Here is a 19,997-nt window from a genome sequence, read left to right as displayed (position 1 = left end):
TAATGACTGGTTACTGATAACTGTGTTTGGGCATTGTTTTGTGAAACCACCACAAGTAGTCATAACAGAGTGCCTTACTTTGAATAGCTCTTCATAGTATTTCTAGAGTGTCACACTAAGGTTAAGAATTGTTCCGCATGCCTCCAGTGTGTGCTGCTCCACACCACCACCACCACCACCACCACCACCTCCTCCTCCTCCTCCTCCTCCTCCTCCTCCTGCTGACACAAGGCGTACAAAAGTCTCAAAGGTTTCTTGTAGTGCAATGTCAAAACAATTCTTAGTTCTACTTGTGTCCAGTAACTCTCACTTCAGACTGCATAAAGTGTCCAAGGTCAGCAGAAGTTAAGATTCTAGCGAAAATATGGAATCTGACTGGCACAGAACTTGCACTACCCCAATTAAGTCTCATGCAGAACTTTGAAATTTACAGTTGTGTGTTACAGAACGTTCTCTAGAGATGGAGCATGTTTTTTCACAATGTTTCCAAATTTTGTGTACCAGTTAGCCTGTGTGTGTGTGTGTGTGTGTGTGTGTGTGTGTGTGTGTGTGTGTACCTTCTGATAACCATGTTCGTTTTCTCTTTTAGTTCGGCAACTACGATGCAGTCGACACTGAATCCGGAGGCGCCGGAATTTCAGAGGTATGGAATGGGGATGGGAAGTGGATTGGTGATTAATCATTAAGCACTGGTGTCGGCTGACAATTTTAGTAAAAGCACTTACCTAAGATGGGAGTAGAAATTGAATGTCAATGTATATAACCTATCCATATTTGATAGCTGGTTCCTGTGTGCATTAAAATAAAATTACAAATTTATTTTAATGCATTGGATGCTTTGCTCAGTCATCTTTCATTACTAGTGTGATGCTCAGGTGGTTTATTCTGGGAAACTGATAAATTATCCAGAATTTTTCAATTTGAACTTCGATAGAACGTTTTCATGGATTATTGGAAGATAATACTTTGGAACACATGGGGCATATTGACAGTCCTCTGAATCTTTCATTTAGTGCTCTCCACACCCTCAAATTTGAGACAATTTTATTTCACAGACTTCATCAGAAAGGTTGACCTTCCAAAGAGACTGCACTAGGATATTGATGTTCATGAAGTCATAAAATACATACTCCAACCCATCTGGATTGCTGCTTGGTTTTGGAATGCAGCTTGTTCTTGCAATATAATGGTGGGTTTTTGTATGCTGTTGAAGCCTGTTTACACTAAGTAAACATTTGTACGTACATGTAAAAAGTGTTCATAAAGCTCAGCCAAATATGAGTTGAAGTGCAGCAAAGGTGACTTTGGCTTTTCAAGCATTTTGTTTCTGCTTACTGTATTAAAAGAAATGGTTGTGTTCCAACTAAGACAATGTAAGAAATATATTCATAACGGGTTTAATGCATTTGTAAGAGTTTAGTTTCATTAACTGGCTATGAACATGAGCAAGTTTACTGGTACATTCTAGTTTCAGCCTTTATAACCATATTACAAATTTAATATGGCTCTTGTATTTGCTTCCAGAAACATTCCTGTGTACACTGAAACTTTTGAATGCTGAAAAGTGCAGCAGTAGCTTTGTCAGTATTTGTGGCCATTGTGTAGTATAATAGTTCAGTGAATGAAGTAATGTACAGTGCCAGGAAAGAGATTTGTGAATGTGAAAATTTCTGTTACAGGCGTGGTCCTGATGTCTGAAGGAAATGGACCTCCTGGAAACAGTGCCCCACCAGGTAAGTTTTGTGCACACGTAATGGGTGTATCGATGAGTACTTCACAACTTTGAAAATGCAATGATTTATTCATTTAACTTGGGCATGGATTTGGTGTCATTTTATAGGGAAATTATGTACCTTACAGTTCCATAGCCCCAATGTTACTTTGTTTGGTTACACAGCAGACACTCCATCTGAAGCTGAGGTCTTGGCAATGTGACCACAGCATGTCACAAATGACTTGTTCAGTTGCGGGGTATTCTAACTCAGAAATACAGCAGAGATGTCGGAGTGTTTATGGGTTTTTTACTGGTGCAAGTTCTGCTGTTCATTAATTTAACCACTTGCATGAGAAGTAGACTACACAGCAAATATAGCCTTTCCATTGTATCTTTCATCCAAATTGTTACACTACCACACAAGATCCTATAATCAATCCTACTGTTATTTAGGTCTTTTACGGTTTGAAGTGCGTATATTTACTTAACACATGCCAGTTGTACATGGGACTGGAGCTATAGAAGTGAATGCTGGGTTGATTTTTGTAGGACTGTACATGAAGCCTAGTCCCACTTGATGTTTATTGTCATGTGCCAAGGGATGACTTCAGGATGTGTTTTACTGAATACTCCCAGTAAAACACTTCAACCACTCAAAAATGATATGCCTACTAGGAGGATCTTCACCATATTCTGTACAAAAATTACATTGTGTAGTTGTCACATTCTCTACAAACCAAAGCACACACAATCTGCTGTCACTGCTTGGATTGGCACAATTTTGTACTAGCGTATCACACAAGTCAAAACACAATGAGTTTTCTGTCAATATAACACCAAGTCTGTCTGTAAGTTAACCGTATAAGTTGGTCTAAATTATCAAATTTGTGAATTTCTTTTCAAATACACCCTGTACTGTAGTGTCATGCTTGCTCCAAGAATCAACTAGATTCTTGTGCATGCATGTGTGGACATCATGGTTTATAGGCCTACTGGGGAAACTCACCATGTAAAACAAAGAGTAACGCATCAAGCCTGGTACCCCAGTGGTGATGAGGAAACCCAGGTGTTACTAAAAAAAATAATTTGTGTGCTTATTACTGTTTGTATCATTATTGTTAATGTATTTATTGTATTACATACAGCTAATACGCCTTAACAGAAAGGTTAAATTGATTTATAAGTAAATATTGAGTATGTGGCATATGTAGTACACTTTCTGCTTTAAAAACTAAAACTGTAAGGCAGTTTCAGAAAACTTGCTGTGTTACCAGAGTAAGACCATCCTTTCCCAAGAAGCTCCTTGACAACATTTTATTGACATGGGGTATTGACTAAATATAAACTTTTCACATCAGGTATTTGTTCAGAATAAACTGCTTGTTTATTGATCATCTATATTTTGATAATAAAAGTAGACAAAATAGAAACAAATTTTTTATATTAAGTCAATTGCCTTTGGTACTAAATTTTCTAATCAGTGTCTGTTGGAACATTATCTGGGATGACAGTTTCATCTAATATGAGGTAAGAAAATGGCTGTGTATTCCAGCTTACCATGGTTCAGGAGTACTCAGCTGTTCCTTCAGAATGTTTATTTCTGAGTTTGTTGTTACTGTGGGACGTGAGAACATTTTATTTTTTTCCAAATACAGTGGCTTTTGCTTCTATTTCATAGTATTTCCAAACCTGTTGCGTGTTCACTTCTGTCTCATTTGCTGCATAATACAAGTGGCTGACACAGCCACTTTCATTCTCATCATAACTCGGTGAGTATTCACAAAAGATGTAAGTTTGCTCCTAGTCCCCATCTAGACTTTACCCATCTTCTGCAGGACTATTGTTTGTCCAATTTTAAAGACTAAAAATGGAACACACCTACACTGGTGAAAGATTTAGTTCTGGGCTTTTCATTGTTAGTATGAATTGGCAATGTTTTCTCTCGTGCTAATGTAAAATGTATTGCGGAAATTAACAAAACCATTCAAAAAGAGCAGTGAATATGCTGTCAAGAAGGTAGTCCACTCAACATCTTGGGTGTCTGGCTGTTAGCCAGCTACTTCATGAGGCTGGCAAGGATTGGGGCCTGGTGACTGGCTTTTGTTAATGTTGTCTGTTCTATGTTCATAATGGCAGATTCCATTAAATACTTAAGGTGCAATAGTTTCAGCGAATTTCAGGCATTTGCTCGTATCGGAGACAATGCAGTGGCTGACGGCCTTCACTTAATGACAGGGCAGTGGCATATGTATAGTTGTCAATAGTAACAGACAAGCAACATTGTGATTTAACCACATAAATCAATGTGAGATTTACAATGAGTGTCTACTAGGACGGTGCAGGGAAATGTGGCATTGATGGGCTGTTGCAGCAGACTGACGCACCTCTTGTTGGCCTCTGAGTATATCAGTTGGATCTTAGGTGCCCAGATCTCAGGTGGTAAGAGCTGATGGTATGATTAGTGTGGTGTAGGCCCCATGAAGCCATGGACCCAAGTTAACAGTACACTGTGCAAGCTAGTGGTGACTCCATAATGGTGTGGGCTGTGTTTCCATGGAATGGAATGGGTCCCGTAGTCCAACAGAACTATTGGCTGGAATGGTTATTTTTAAGGCCATTTGGTGATCAAAAATGGATGGAATTTTTATGGATGACCACATGCCATGTCTCTAGGTTAGTACTGTTTGCATCTGGTTTGAAGAGCATTATGGTCAGTTAAAGCAAATGGTTTGGCAACTCACATTCCACATCAGTCCCATTGAACAGTAATGGTATATACGTGATGTCAGTTAATGCACAATATCCTGCACTGGCAACACTTCACCAATTAAGAACATCTATAAAGGCATCATGGTTCAGTATTTGTGCAGGGAACTTCCAACAACTTGTTCACTCCATGCCACCTTCAGCTGCTGAACTACACTGGGCAAATGGAAATCAGACAAGATACAGGAGGTACCGCATGACTTCTGTCACCTCTGTATAGCTCTGACTAAACTATGGATTGGTTTGTCACAACCACAATAGACTCATCACACTTACACCTGTTCAGGTAACCAGTGCTCCTGTCCACAGTTGGTTTTGATAAGATGTTGCAGAATGACAGTTGTGGGCAGGTCTGCAATTGAAGACTTTGGCCAACAGGTGTGTGACATGACTTGTGACAGAACTCAGTATAGGCCAGTTCACCAAGTGGAGTTGTTTGATATTTTCTACATTTCTTATGACATTGTGAATGTCAACCAATTGGCAACTACTTCTGGCAGCTGCAAGAGACAGGCTATATCAAAAACTGCAGGAACTACCATAGACATCAATTACTGTTAAATGAAGGGTGATTGGGAAGCACCATATTGGATTTCCTGCTTGACAGTTTGTGTACTGTAATAAGCATGTTATGAAAGCAAGGTATCTGAAGGCAACAGCATACGAAATATTTATAAAATACATTTTTTGTATGATTTGTTAAAATTGTCAAATGATAAGACAGTTAAGGCCTTCATGATGCCTCAGCTGCAGCACAACAAACACCAAAGTTTCACAACTTGATAATGGTGTAGTAAGAGGACTATCCACGAAGTACATTACGTTTTGGAATTAAAAATAAAGTATTGGAAATTTTTTTTATTATATACAGATGAAAGCCACACTTAAATACTACTTTTCTACATAGTTGCCATTTAATTTTAAGGTACTTATCGTAGCAATGGACGAGCTTGGAAATTCCTTCGTCGTAAAATTCGGCTGCCTGCGCCTTCAACCACGTGGTTACCTCTTCTTGAAGCTGTGCGTCGTCGTCAAAATGCTGCATAGCCAACCACTTCTTCATTGCTGGGAATAAGTGGAAGTCGCTCGGTGCCAGGTCGGGACTGTACGGCCGATGAGGAAACAACTCCCACTTAAAACATTAGAGCACTTCACGAGTGGCATTTGCCGTGTGGGCCCGGGCATTGTCGTGAATCAGCAAGATCTTTGAGCCCAACTTTCCCCTGCGCTTGTTTTGTATTGCTCTTCTGAGGTCGTGCAGAGTTTGGCAATACCTTTGAGAGTTTATTGTAGTGCCTCTTTCCAGGAAATCCACAAAAATCACACCTTTTCTGTCCCAAAAGAGGTAACCACGTGGTTGAAGGCGCAGGCGGCCGATTTTTCATGACGAAAGGATTTCCAAGCTCGTCCATCGCTACGATAAGTGCCTTAATTTACACAACTGGTGACCGGAAAGGACAAAAGGAGTTCTCCTGTGAAGACTTCCTACATCTCTCCAGCAAAACGCCAGTGTCTTCCTCTGCTAACTGGAAGGGCTCAAAGAAGTCCAACAAAGGCAAACAGTCTTTTCCATGGCCGTCTCGAAGATTCTCTTCAATGGTGTTGCCACATGATACCTTAGCCTGACCAGCTTCTATGTCGCCACCGCCCACCACAAACAGGTTTCCTGAGTTGGGCTCCACATACTAACAGCACAAGCAAGCTGATGATTCTGTTGACCTCATGGAGCAGGATCATCCTGCTCCTATGCAGTGTAGCTGCAAGTCTCCAGACTGTCAATCAACAGTGCTGAGATGACGCCCCATCATTTCTTCCTCATACCTCCTCGAATGGAACATTCATAGCCTTCTGTCCCAGAAAGAGAATTTATGCCTGCTTTTAGCATCACACCGTACCCTTGTACTCTGCCTTCAGGAAACAAAGTTCCATACTTACGACTGCTTTGAGCTTTCACATTTCTCTCCAGTTTGTTTAGACCACCTCACCCCCCCCCTCCCCCTCCCAAGGTCAGCATTCCATCTCTTGTGGGCATCATGCTGAATGAGATTCATAGGCAACCCATCTCACTGACTGCCCATCTTAAAGTTGTTGCAGTTCACCTTTTCCTCCCTCACCTGATGTTTTCCCTTTGTACCGTTTACATTCCTCCATTATTCAATGTCACCAGGTCAGACTTCCTTTGGCTTGTTGGGCAGCTACCTCACGCATGTCTGCTACTCGGTGACTAATGTGCATAATCCCCTTAGGGGTTCTCCTAGAACCTGCCAGAGTTGCCCTCTTGGCTGATATTCATCAACTCCAACCTCTTCTGCCTTAACACAGGAGTTCCCGTTTTCCTTCCCAACTCCTCGCATCCCTATTTCCATTTGGACTTACCCTTTTGCAATGCGCAGCTTGCCATGGTCTTGAGTGGTCCGTTCTTTCTTACGCATACTAGAGCAACCATTTCCCATGTGCTGTCTGTTTGCTGACTCCTACCCCATCTGTGTGCATACCCAAATTGCAGCTTACTAAGGCTGATGGGCAGCTGTGCTCTTCCCTCGTCACCTTCAAAGAAAAAGATTTCCAGTCGTGATGACCAGGTGCAATATCTCACAAGCGTTATTCTTTCTGCTGCAGAATGTTCTATTCATCAAACTTCCTCTTCACCACATCATGTCCCTGCCCCTTGGTGGACTGAGGCATGCACTGACACAAATCTTGCGCTGATATGTGCTCTCAGCATTTTTAACAGTCATCCTATGGTGGCAAACTGCATTCATTACAAACAGATGCATGCCAAGTGTTGTTGAATTCTTTGGGATAGCAAAAAACCTAGCTGGATTTCATTCAGTACTTACTTCAACAGTTCCATCCCTTCCTCTGTCATATGGGCCAACCTCCGATAGCTCTCGGGGACCGAGATCAATTTGCCTGTTATCGGCCTTCTGTTAGAAGTGCCACCAGAGGGTACCACCCATGGTTCGGGGCAGACTTTTCTGAGAATAGTTTACGTTTGTCTTAAAGGGTCTACCATTTCAGTTCCCCCAATGTCTCTGTGACACTCTGCTATGGAATAAACAAACTTGTGACAATTTGTGCTGCTCCTCCTTTTATACATGCAATATCCCCTGTTAGTCCTATCTGGTACAGGTCTGACACACGTGAGCAATCTTCTAAGATGGAGCACATGACTGATTGCTTTTTAATCTCTTTCGTAGACTGATTGCACTTCCCCAGTATTCTACCAATCAATAAAATCTACCACCTGCTTTACCCATGAGTGAACCTATGCGAACATTCGATTTCATTTACCCAAAATATAGGATACTATGTTTTTTCCCTGTTGTGAAGTGCACAGTTCTAAATTTCTGAACATTTAGAGTACGTTGCCAATTTCTGCCCCATATTGCAATCCTATCAAGAGGTGACGGAATATTTATGCAGCTCGTCTCAGATAGTGTTTCATTATATATAACTGCATCATCTCCAAAAAGCCTAATTTTACTATTAATATGGTCTGCAAGGTCGTTAATATACAATACGAAAAGCAAGCGACCAACACACTGCCCTGGAGCACATCCAGTTACTTCCAAATCTGACAATGACTCTCCATCTAAGATAAAATGCTGTGTCCTCTCTACCACACAGTTCTCAATTCACTCACAAATTTCACTTGATACCCCACGATTGTATTTTCGACAATAAGCGTAGTGGTGATCAGAAGTCAAATCCTTTGTGGAAATCAAAACACACTGTCTACGTGGTTGCCTTGATCCAAAGCTTTCAATATGTTGTGTTTCTCATGATCAATGTTTCCAAACACCATGCTAGCTGGAAAGTGAGGACACCATTCTGTTCAAAATACCAAATTATGTTTGAGCTCAGAATATGTTCTAAGATTCTACAAGAAATCAACGTCATAGATACTGGATGGTAGTGTTGTGCATCACTTCTACTACTCTTCTTGTAGACATACGTGACCAGTGACTTTTTCCAAGAACTGGGCATGATTTTTTTGTTTGAGGGATCTACGGCAGATTATAGTGAGAAGAGGGGCTAATTCAGCTGCAAATTCAGTATAGAATCTGACAGGGATTCCATTGTGCGCTGGAGCTTTTTTTCAGTTCTAACAATTTCAGCTGTTTCTCAACACCACTGACACAAATACTTATTTCATTCATCTTTTCAGTGGTACAACTGAATTGGGTCAATTATCTTGGGTTTTCCTTTGTGAAGGAACATTTACAGAGTACTTCCATATTTATCTATGCAGTGTGTGGCCAATTATTCTTTTAAATTTGAGCCAGAGTTTGTCTACATGCTAGTTTACTGAACACATCCATCTTTCTACTTGTTTTAGTTGTCCTCCGTCCTTTGTGCTTAAGTAATCATTGTTCCCACAACCGCGTCATGGTTACCGATGCCAGTGTCAAAGTGGACATCCTCAAAGATGTCTGGTATATTTGTTGAAATTAGAGCCAATATATTTCTATTGTGAATGGATCCCCTAAATCTGTTCTAGGTAGCTTTCACTGAAGGCTTTTAGTAAAGTTTCACAGAATGTCTTACCACACCAACCACTAACAAAATTGTAATTTCCCCGATTAATTGTTGGATGATTTGTCTTCACCAATAATCAGTGTGATTGGGTAACTGGAGTACAAATGAACTGACATTTTCTCAGAACTTTGTGGTTGCAAGAGGAGACGATTCTGATGGGCGATAGGATCCAATTATCATTTTGTACCCACCCCTAACACTGAGTCTTGTCCAATCAGGCTCGCATACAGTTTCAATTTCTACTTCAGTGGATCTTAGTTTTTTGTCTACAGTGTCAAATGCACCATCACCTTTTTCCATTGCCTATCCTTTTGGTATACATTTAATATTTCCTCAAAAATCTCACTGTTGTCAATTTCAGGTTTCAAGCAGTTTTCATTGAGCTCCATTGCTTTTCACGAGCACTTCGAACTCTGGCACTTAGTTATGAATGCTTCGGCAGTTTACCACCTCTCACATGTGGGAGGCATCTTTTTTTTCTCCTGGTCTTACACTTCTACTTCTGGGTTACCTACAGCCTCTGGGTGGAGAGCCGCCTAATCTACAGTCAGTAACCTGAGAAGCAGCCTCTGATGTGTAGTGCTCATCTGACCTATTTAAGGGGACCCTACAGTTCACAACGCTATAGCACAGGTCCAGGAAGTTGCAGCCTCGCTTGTCACAGGACTTCCGAAGTGTCTGGTTCAGTCCTCCCACTCAACTCCCGAATGGCCACGATCAGTTCTGGAGACAATGCTGCATATTGTGAGCTTCATTGAGACTTAGTGCACAAGGCTGGTCTCCTCAACTTTCTCTGCCAGTCGCTGGAATGACCCAAGAGTCACTTCAGTGCCCAGACGAAAGGCATCATGTGTTCCAATGTGCACCACAATCTGCAGTTTGTTGCACTCTGTCCCCTAAATGGCTGCTGGAATAGCCTCACACTGAGTGCACCTGGTGTCCTTTCCTGTCCCTCGCTGGCATTTCCTGAAGGGATACAATCAATCACCATACATTTGGTTTGCCAACGATTTATAGAACCCTACCCTTTCATGCTTTCCCAAAACAGGTGAAGTGAGTCCCACTGGCTCAGTTTGTTTCAGTGATAGACGGCACTTCAAACTTGTTAGTTATGGGGATTGGTATAACACCCCGAGTCCTCACTGGCTCACACCCACTCTGTACAGGATGCCTATATCCACCATTGACACGCTACTTGCAGTAAAGTGGACGAGTAATGACAGATGCAGAACTGTCTGCAGAGGAGACAAGATATACACCAGAGGAGTGTACTTAAGGTACCTCTGGTACAGTTACCACAGGTACACGACTCTCGGCAGCTCTTCCAACACACTGATTCACCGCAGCTGACAATCATTTTACAGTAGTCAGGGTGATTTCCAGCTGCTCACAAATGTCAACCAACTCACCTCACGTCTGAGAACAGCATTTATAGTGGAGCTGCATTTTGGCTGTTGCAGTGTATTACAGGACAGTGAACAAAGGGCTACAAATTAAACCTGCTCATTATTTCTTAATCTGAGCTAAAAAGGTGCTAATTCCCTATAAGGACTGACGGAGATACAGAAAGAGATTTCTGTTAAGGCAACACAGACACGTGGTAGTATTTACTAGTTTCCTAAAATGTTTTTACATTTACTACAGTTGTTTGCAAACTGGAAAACAGATATATGATGAATGCAGAGAATGTATATGATTACTCTTCTTAAAGGGAAAATGAGATTGTAACACAAAATGTTGGTTAGAATATCTGCTACAGTAATTAAAACCCCAATTGCTTGTAGATAATGAGAAGCAGGATTGTAGCTTCCAAAAATGTTCAAATCCAGTTATTTGCATTGATACACAATGAAATTCAGGGGTGATGTATACTTTGGCAGAACTGTGATCTACAGATGCTGATTTGCTACGAATTAAATAAGATACCAAAAACTGGTACCACTAACTTACGAAAATATAGTTTTGTAATTGTCAGAAAACTCTGAAAGTGACCTATTTCTCATGTAATTAGACAAGGAATTAGCAAAAGGCTGTTATGAACGATAGCCCTACTGTCCTTGAAAATTTTGAATACCACAATCTAAATTCATCCTACAATTGACGATAACACTAGTTTTCACAATATATCCTAATACAAACAGCTATCGGTACAGAAAGTGAAGGATTACACAGGACAAGTGATGCGAAGGGGCACATGCAAATACAGAACTTAAAATTGACACACAATCTTGTGCAAGCAGTCTCAAACAAGAGAAGATTCGGAAGCTGGCTTTTATATGTAAATAAAAGTGTATATTGCACGGGTTCTACACTTGGCTTATTCTGTGCAGACTTCTACATTGGGGTGCCGAAGAACAACACTGCAGCGTAAGTTTATGTAGATCAATATAACAAAACTGAGCAACAGCAACAACAAAGCACATCATCTGTAACTATCTTCCAGTTACTATCACAACTTTGCCTGATTGTGACCTTGTGCCATTAAGTGTCCATAAATTAAACGCGAGAATCATCATTATTACACCATACCTCACACACATGGGGCTTAACATTAACGCCAGGGACCATAACAGCAGGAATTATCCCCTCCTTAATTACAACAGCATCAAAATATTATTTGCCATTATCCAATCTTTTTAAAATAATGAATTGCAGATTTTTATGAGATCCATTGACCTGTTACTTGGCTATTTCAGTTTAATGAGAAATAGTGGCTAATGCAACAGTACCAAGGCTTAGTATATGATGAAAAGCATTTCATTTTCGCAAAGGGCAATGTTTTCCCCATTTGTCTGATAGACTGAAGCAGCTTCAGAAGAGCTCAGGGTCAGTATTACTCTAGCTAACTTGGCCACAACAGCCAATGAGGTTACAACTTCAAAGAACTTTTTACATCAGGTGCAGGATGAAATAAGTTTAGAAGAGACACTGGAACATCTCTCATTTTTTTTGGTGCAGACCAATTCTGTTTTAGTGAAGGGGACCTGCAAGAGAAGTAAGTCATCAGTTAGAACATTAACCTTATTTCCATTCCGCCTCATAATACTCTATGTACAAAAGTAATACAGCTTTGTTAACGAGTATATTTTATAAATTGGGAAGAAACAATAGTCAAAATCTGCGGAATTGTAGTGTGTCAGTATGAGCACAGGCTTTAAAACGTACGAGAAATTTTCGGTAACCAGTGCTCATCTTTGGACAGTGTAATATGTGTTTGTATGTCAGATCATGATCTAGCATTTCGAAATGAAAAACATAGTTGACATTTTATCAAAAGGCAGGGAAAATAGTTCACAAAGTATACTAGGAGGTCTTCCTGCTTTGGTTATTCAGATGTAACAAGGCTACAGTTAATGGTTTTTCGTATTACAAGTATGCATAATGCATTTGTCCCACATTACACTGTTGCCCCAAAAATTCTTTGTCAAAAATATAGTACATTAATATTACGTCACTGTATACGGTAATAAACTTTGATTGTTGGTACCTTGATAATAAATGAGATACTCCAAATACTGTGTTCTTAAAAAAAAGGCATTACAGTTCAAAATGCTGCCAGTTTAAAGTCATGGTTGTGCTGACGTATGGTTGTTACCACTAAATTCCTTAAAATTGTCACAAAAACTTCAGAAATAGGATGTTTGTCTGCATCTTTACATTTTCTTTGTAGCAACAATATTTTGCAACATAATATTGGTTACCCTTTATATTTGTGAGGATTCGAAATGATCAGTAGTACCGTACAGATGCTTGCAGCAATACAAATTATTTGAGCTTGCTGAAGTTCTAGTAAGGAGAGAACAACAAAACACATCCCTGTCACTGTGAATGAAGTTCATCATGATGAAAACTAGGAAGAAAAACATTTTGTCACATTATGCTACTATTTTTTTTGCTGGAAATCCAGATGTTCGGTTCGAACATGGTGCTCTACCATATCAACACATTCAGCAACTGGGTTGCATTATAAGGCAGTGGCAGCGTAGTGTGCTGGAGCTGGTAACGACCATTGATAGCTGGGAATTATGTGACACTCGTATTAATGCAAACATTTTGTTATGAAATTTTCGTTTTATGGGGTTAATTAGTTAAATGGGCACACAAGGGTACACACAATGTCAACCAATGAGCAGGATCGGCATTAATTATTTGCTTCATGACCAGTCGTTGCCAACATCAGCACAGATCGCCACCACTGCCTTAAGAAAAATTGCACCTGACAGTTAAGATACGTTGTTGCAACCCATTGGTACATAGCACATTGGGACCCAGTGTGTCTGCCCTAAAAAAAACAGACCATACCACCCCAGTCAGAGCTTAATGGTGATAGGGTTGGCGACACTGAAGCAAAGTGTAGTCACTGATTTCAGCCAAGGTGAAGTGCGCAGTTTTATTCTGTCTTGTTCTTTGCAAGTGTGAAGAGTGATTGAGGGAACATGGGTGAGTTAATACATCTTGGTGAGCTGAAGAATTAGCAGTAAGAAAAAAGAGAGGGCTATTGGCTAACATAGGAAAATATTTTTCTCATAGCGTTTTACTGTGGATTGGTTGTAGTTGTACAATTTCGGGTACACGGTGTTTTGTTCACCATCTATGGTGATTTTAAGTAATACTGCGTTGCAATTCCCCCCCCCCCCCCCCTCCCTGTAGCAAACAAGCGTTCATGTGTTAGGTACTAGATGTATAAATTATGATACCCTCAACTGGGTTAGGAAAAGTGAATAATTCTAAAAGGGCGCTGATACATCATTCGATGTTTGAGTTGTGAAGCCTGTGTCACATGGATTTCATAACTATGCTTCAATTGGTATTGCAATAATATTGTATCGTTATTGTTATTTATTGAGCATCCATTTTATCATATACAATGATATCGGAGTTGACATGTTACATTATTTGAGTTTGTAATTATACAGTAAATTAATAACATAGCCCTACAGTGGTAAATCCTAAATAAATTACTGGGTGATGAAAAAGTCAGTATAAATTTGAAAACTGAATAAATCATGGAATAATGTAGATAGAGAGGTACAAATTGACACACATTCTTGGAATGACGTGGGGTTTTATTAGAACGAAAGAAATACGAAAGTTCTAAAAATGTCTGACAAATGGCCCTTCATCTGATCAGAATAGCAATAATTAGAATAACAAAGTAAGACGAAGCAAAGATTATGTTCTTTACAGGAAATGCTCAATATGTCCACCATCATTCCTCAACAATAATAAGAATAGGAATATTGTTGTGGACAGCACTGTAAAGCATGTCCGGAGTTATGGTGAGGCATTGGCGTCGGATGTTGTTTTTCAGCATCCCTAGAGATGTCGGTCGATCATAATACACTTGCGACTTCAGGTAACCCCAAAGCCAATAATTGCACGGACTGAGGTCTGGGGACCTGCGAGGCCAAGCATGACAAAAGTGATGGCTGAGCACACAATCATCACCAAACGACGTGCGCAAGAGATCTTTCGCGTGTCTAGCAATATGGGCTTGAGTGCCATCCTGCATAAACATCGTACTTTCCAGCAGGTGCTTATCAGCCAGGGTGGGGATGATGGGATTCTGTAACATATCGGTGTACCTCTCACCCATCACGGTAGCAGTTGCAAAACCAGAATCGCATATTTCCTCAAAGAAAAAGGCTTGATAACGGTTGATATAGTAAATCCAACCCATACCGTGACTTTCTCGTTGTGCAATGGAGTCTCCATGACATTTATAGGATTTTCGGTAGCCCAAATTCTGCAGTTGTGGGCGTTGAGACCCTCGGAGTGTGAAATGAGCTTCACCGGTCCACAACACGTTACTCAACCAATCGTCATCTTCCGCCATCTTTTGAAATGCCCACACCGCAAATGCCCTCCCCTTCACTATATCGCCAGGTAACAGTTCATGATGCCAATGGATTTTGTACAGACAGCATCGTAGGGTATGCCTAAGTGCCAACCAATCAGTAGTGTATGGAATGCTGGTCGACGTGCGACTGCACTAGCGCTGACTTCTCCGTGCATAGATGAACCCTCTACAGTCTCCATTTCTTCCTGAACTGTCTCAGCAGCATTACGCCTTGTGTTCAGTCGGCCACTACGGGGTCTATCGTTTAAACAACCCATGGCTTCGAAATTAGAAATCATTCTCGCCACAGCTGCACTTGTCAACGGACCTTTACCCCTTCGAATCCTCTTCCTATGGTGATAGCATCGTAATGCTGAACTAGCACATTCCCCATTCTGATAATACAGCTTCACTAAAAGCGCCTTTTGAGGTAACGTCAACATGCTGCTACTGCTGGCGCATCTGATTCTCTCTAATTACAGCTCCTTTTATACACGATTGTCATGCACAGTCAGTGACGGTTTGCTGTCAAGTGCCATCTGTTGGACATTTGGTGAACTTTGTTTTTTATTTTGGTTCTAATAAAACCCCATGTCATTCCAAGCATGTTTGTCATTTTTTACCTCTCTATCTACATTATTCTGTGGTTTATTGTTTTCAAATTTATACTGTCTTTTTGATCACCCGGTATATCTCATGCAGCGTATAGAAGAGAATAACAGAACAAACAATAATTAATTAATTATAGTGTGTACAGGCAGACTATTTTCATACATTTGTTCAAATATGAATTATTATTATCATTGACCACTATGTCACTAGGTTCTGAAAACCCATGGACTCTGTAACACTGTAAAAAGATTCTCTTAATAACATTTTTAAGATCATTTTTAAAAATGATGCTTAACGGAAGAGCAGTAAAGAGGATTTTGGGGTGATACATTGCACTTTGTCATATTGGGCTGTTTTGTGTGTTTCTCTGTGGAAATCATTCCTGGGTCTTGTTGGGTAGTCATGGCACTCATTATTTAAAGAAGAAAATTGAAGCAGAGATTAGAAAAAGCAGATACTTTCGTAGATAAATAAAGAGGGAAGCGACATTATTTGAAATTCTTTGACAATTTACCTGCAGGGCTCTCTTGGTGCAGCCCCTTTCATTATTCTTAATGCTTGTTTTTGAGTAATGAATGACCAGTTTGCCATACGTGCATTTCAATATGTTTATCCCACTTTAGATGCTCGTCTAACCAGACACCTAAAAATTTTGTGTTTGAAGTTTGAAAAATCTTCTGTTCACCAAGTTCCCAACCTATATTGGGCTTTACTTTATTTGATACGTGGCTGGAATTCATCCCTACTATTTTTTTTTTCCTCATTTACAAATAGAGTTATGTCCAAACCATTTTCCTGCGTCTTCTTTTGTTATTTCTACTTTGTGTTGCAAGTCAGTCTCATTCTGAGCCTTAATAAAAAAAACTTGTATTGTCTGCATACAATACAGCATTATCTAGTGTTAAACAGTTTGGTATATCATTTATAAAAATCAATAACTTTGCTTCAGTCGGTATTGCGATAATAGCGTATTGTTATTGTTATTTATTGAGCATCAGTTTTTTCATATACAATGATATAGGTGTTGTCATGTTATGTTATATGAGTTTGTAATTATACAGTAATAACAGTGTAAGCATCTGCACGATTTTATCCATGTACTGCTTTGCAAGATTTTGCTTTCTTCAGAGAAATTGTATATGAACTGTGGGTGATTTGTAGGTTGGTGTGTATATCTGGCAGCAGAACATTGTCAGTGTATTTCCTTGTTCATACCATATGTGTAGGTGAATCTGGTGACTCTCGTTCACTTACCTGATGATGATGATGTGATGATGATGATGATGATGATGATCATGATCATGATCATGGGCACACGTTTGGGTGTAGGATGTAAGATGCCCAAATGTTACGTACAATATTAGACACACATCTTTGTCTCCATATGCTGTTATTTACATTCCGTGACAATGGCTAGATCCAATCAGAAAGTTACATACCGGTAGATAATTTTGCAGAATGTGTTGTAACTTCTGTCAGTACTGCTGTTTACTAGATGTGCATCATTTACCAATTGCGACTGCACAGACTGCATCAAAAGTACATACCGATATGTATATCCATACAAATAGTGTTGTTTTTCACATAACGAGGAAAATAGTTAACAAATTTATCTGGTCTGTTTTTTCACTGTTCAAAATATTCCCGAGTGATACGGGCGCTGTTCGAAACATGCTGCAATTTTCTCATTTGAATAATCCTGTCGGCAACATTAGGTTGCAGTTCTTCAAAATTTATAGAGAATCCATTGGAATGCTGTCTTGAGTTAATTTCTTTTGTTGTTGGTTTATTCATCTGCAGAGCAATAGATACTGTATGGATGTCATCAAACATTTTGTACAAAAATAAACACGCCTCTTATTGTAGCTCATATACTCAGCCATATTTGTCTGCTATCATGCCATAAATTGTTAAACAGTATGTGCTCTTGAATAGTCAATAACAGTTATTTTAAATATTCATTTACAGATTTGCGTCTTTTACTTTTCGTGACAGTCTATTGTATAATTTTATTCCATGGTATAATACATTGTAGGTAGTTTTTGAATGGTTTCTTCTGTTTGGATGTAAACAGTGGATTTGGTTCCACGGCCATATACTATACTGTCTGTGGTGTACAGATTGAATTTTTTCTTGTATACATTGTGTTGTGATTGATGTATTGACACACAACTGTCAGAATTACTAGCTGTTTGAATAATTACTACTACCATTGGTTGCTATTTGTGCAGCTCTCTTTTGTATCTTGAAAATAGTGTATATGTTCCCAGCACTTACTCGCCAAAACATTAGCCTATAACTGCGGATTGGCTGCATATATCAAAGGGCTACTTTTCAGCAAGGAATATTGCACACCAATGTAAGGATTTGTGGAGCTTAACATTCTGAGGATAGCCTCTTTCACACAATTTTCACCTACTCAGTCCATTTCAATTGAGTCTAGATATGTTACCAATAATTTGGTATCACTTAAAATCTACTAAACCTTTTGCTTTCAATGTAGTAACATGCATTTTTTTTAGATGCACATTTATACAGTTCCTTTAACGCATTAAAAGTTGCTGCCTTTCCCAAAGACCAGTTGTGCAAATCTCGTGAGCTTCATTGGAAGTTTCTGTTAATTGTTGAATTTGTGTCATCAGCAAATGGTATTTCTTCTCCATAACCGACACTCCAGAAAAGTATTAATATATATACAGAAGAGGGGTGGGCCTAATACACTTCTCTGAGTGGCACCTATATTATTATTATTATTTGGATATAATAAATTCTTTACTACTAGTCTTTCAGAAATGTGAGATTTCTACTCTTTACACCTGGTTTTCCAATTATGACTCAACCAGTTCTTAGACATACCACTGGATTTTATTTCACAAATTACAACTATCAGTAAGGGATAAGTGCTGTCAGATGCCTTAGATTGAGCCAAAAACATGCCTGTTTCTTTCTCGCCCATGTCTAGTGCTTGGAGTGCAACTCCAGTAAACTGCACTATAGCTGACTGTGTACCTGTTGCAGTCCTGAAAGCAGATTGTTAATTGCAGGGAAAGTTGTATTTATGTTGGTACTTCATTAGGCAAGTTTTCATTATAGTCGCTATAGTTTCAGAAATTCTAGATAATGAAGAAATTGGTGTGTGGTTTTCTAAATTATTTGCATCACATTTCAGTATTGGTATTACTTCTGTTTGTTTCAGATATGCAGGAAAGCAGTCAGATTGAAAGGTTCATTAATTACTATTGTTGATGGGTTTTTGTTTGTATACATTTAAGGACATTGACTGGGATATCATTTAAGCCTGTGGATTTTTTGTTTAAATTGCATATTTTCTTTCCTTGGAGAAAGCACCATTGAGAGTTACAAGTGCTGGTACTTGATTCATTCTAAAGATTAATTCACCCTTAGGTACTTAAGAGCAGATGTTAGTTGGGCGCAGGTCCTGTTCAGTACATTCCATAAATATTATGGCTACACAGTGGAATTAAATGTTGTATGTAAGAATGTTTTGTGGAACTGTGCATGTGACTGCTAAAAGTGTCATTAAGATCAATTGCTTTTACCTTCTATTCAAATATTTCTGGCAGTGTACTGATCTGTGCTTTTTTTTCTCTTCCAGATTGTCCATGCTGTCAACATTTCTCAGACGAGATAGAGATGATGTACCGGTAATGTATCTGCATGTTACATGAGCACATCTTGTGCTGAGGGCATGTTAGATTAGTCATTAATGCCTGTCATTTCCTGTGTGCCTTGGAGTTGCTGTTTCTCATTAAACAGCAGTATGCCACTTAATCATGCTGGCAGTAATGAAATGCAGCTGTACTTCAATGTCTGTTCCTGATCCAAGTGTTACTGCACATAAGCACATTTCAGTTACTGTTAGAGGCACAATAAACTGCTTGGAAATGGTTAAGCCAAGAAACATTAGGCTTCATCGCAAAATTAAATGCTTTGACTTTAGATATTGAATGCACTTATCTATTGAAACAGCAATATTATGCCAAAGGATTGAAGACTGCTTTTCCAATAAAGCAAGCAATTTGTTAAAATAGTACAGTTCAACTACGATAAATGAGTGGTAGACCTATATTTTGTGAAGTCTCTGGAGTGTGCTTTCTATAACATTAAGTTTCTTAAAGATACAACAGATTCCCTAGTGATACAAGTAGCTGTTGTCTGTCTCAGAAAAAGATGATTTGCACTGATGTGGCTGAAATGTAGTGCAGTTGATACTGATCAATCAGGTTTACACAGAGGTGAAATTACGCTGTGTTGTAAGTGTTCTGATTCTGTCACCTTGTTACACAGAAAACTGGTGAAGTACTCTAAGTGATAGTTTCCAAATGGAGGAAGGTATGAATTCAGCTACTTCGATTAGCCTAAGCCCTTCCGGACTCGACGTGCTTTATGGTCATGTGGCTTCTATAGAGGTCAGCTATTAGGTATTCGCTGAAGGCTCTCACTTCAGCCTTCCCATCAGACGTCTACTGTATGTCACGTGTGCATCTAAAGCAGAATAGAAAA

General features: G+C 39.5%; 1 long non-coding RNA gene across 1 annotated transcript; it reads left to right on the top strand.

The window, feature by feature from the left end:
• The first annotated feature begins 597 nt into the window (after positions 1-597).
• Positions 598-19,139, top strand: LOC124716944. The gene is made up of 3 exons (XR_007005679.1): positions 598-643; positions 1,680-1,733; positions 19,090-19,139. It is a non-coding gene; the product is annotated as an uncharacterized LOC124716944 (long non-coding RNA).
• The last annotated feature ends 858 nt before the right edge of the window (positions 19,140-19,997 follow it).

Source organism: Schistocerca piceifrons, chromosome 9 (assembly GCF_021461385.2).
Source record: "Schistocerca piceifrons isolate TAMUIC-IGC-003096 chromosome 9, iqSchPice1.1, whole genome shotgun sequence".
NCBI lineage: Eukaryota > Metazoa > Arthropoda > Insecta > Orthoptera > Acrididae > Schistocerca > Schistocerca piceifrons.
The sequence above is the reverse complement of the archived record's forward strand: the minus strand, read 5'-3'. Positions and strand labels throughout refer to the sequence as shown.